This window comes from Alligator sinensis, unplaced genomic scaffold (assembly GCF_000455745.1).
Source record: "Alligator sinensis unplaced genomic scaffold, ASM45574v1 scaffold1167_1, whole genome shotgun sequence".
Taxonomy (NCBI): domain Eukaryota; kingdom Metazoa; phylum Chordata; order Crocodylia; family Alligatoridae; genus Alligator; species Alligator sinensis.
The window spans coordinates 216,171-216,800 of record NW_005842648.1 but is presented as its reverse complement, the minus strand read 5'-3'; positions in this window follow the sequence as shown (position 1 = coordinate 216,800).

The following is a 630-nucleotide window of genomic DNA, read 5'->3' as shown; positions in this document are numbered from 1 at the left end:
AGAGGTTTGATTAGTTCTAAGAAGTATTTTTATATAGATATTTGTAATAATATAGTGTACACATTACAACATACTCATATTCATGTTATTACAACAAGAGAGAGGCCAAATTTAGAACATATATCACCCCTTGTGTTATCGTGCCATCATATTTTGCAGAAGCAGACCAGTCTGCTGATTGTACAGTTATGTCTTGGATGTAAAACAAGAAGTGGCTTATCTGGATATGGCGGTGAACAGGAAAAGACATTCTCACCATATTAAAGACCAAGGCTTAAATTTTACAGGAAAAGATTGAAAAAGAAATTTATAATTATTTATAGTGCTAGAAAATTTGTTCTACCATTTAAGGCCATATTCTCACTGCTTGTAGATGTTAAAAAAGGATTTTTTTATCAGAAGAAGTAGTGTGTTACTTTGACCTGACCCTGCAGTGTCTGTATAGATTGAGTGCTTCAGCGGGTCTTCTTGATGCTTTTATCTAAAGCTGATTCAATCAGCTATTAGATAAAAGCACCAAAAAAGCCCCATTAAAGTGCCCAATCTATACAGAAGTTGGGCGAGTCAGGTTCATCTAATGCACTGCCTCTTCTGTAGGGGTACCATATTTCCAGGATCAAAAAAGAGGAC